Here is a 563-nt window from a genome sequence, read left to right on the forward strand (position 1 = left end):
AAGCAGCAGAAGCAGCAGCAGCAGCAGAAGAAAGAGACAAATAAAAACTAAAATATTATAAACCTCCTTGGGCTCCAAAAGTCTGCATGCACTTAGCCACATAGTTGCAGCAGCAGCAGCAGAAGCTGCTGCTGCTGCTGCTGCTGTTCCAGCTGCTGCAGCAGCAGCAGCTGGAACCCCTTAGCAATGTTACGTTTACCCTCAAAGGCTGCCTCACCAGGGGGCCCCCAAAGGAAAACAGGGGCCCCCAGGAGGGGCCCCCAAGAGGGGCCCCCAGACACAGACGGGGGCCCCCGGGGAGATAGGGGCCCCTAGGGGAGATAGGGGCCCCCAGGGGGGGCCCCTAGACCCTCTTAGGGGCCCTCATGGGGGTCGCCTATGGGGGGCCCCTATACGCCGAGGGGGGCCCCCAGCGGGGGCCCCCAAAGGACCTCTAGGGGCCCCCAGGGGGGGCCCCTACAGGCAGAGAGAGGGGGGGGCCCTGGTATTTCTTTGATTGGGGGTTTAGGGTTTGGTTGGGGTTTTGTTTATTCTTTTGTCTCCTTTAATTGATGCGAAGGAAA

Source organism: Eimeria mitis, genomic scaffold, assembly GCF_000499745.2.
Source record: "Eimeria mitis Houghton genomic scaffold, Emh_scaff1968, whole genome shotgun sequence".
Classification (NCBI taxonomy): Eukaryota; Apicomplexa; class Conoidasida; order Eucoccidiorida; family Eimeriidae; genus Eimeria; species Eimeria mitis.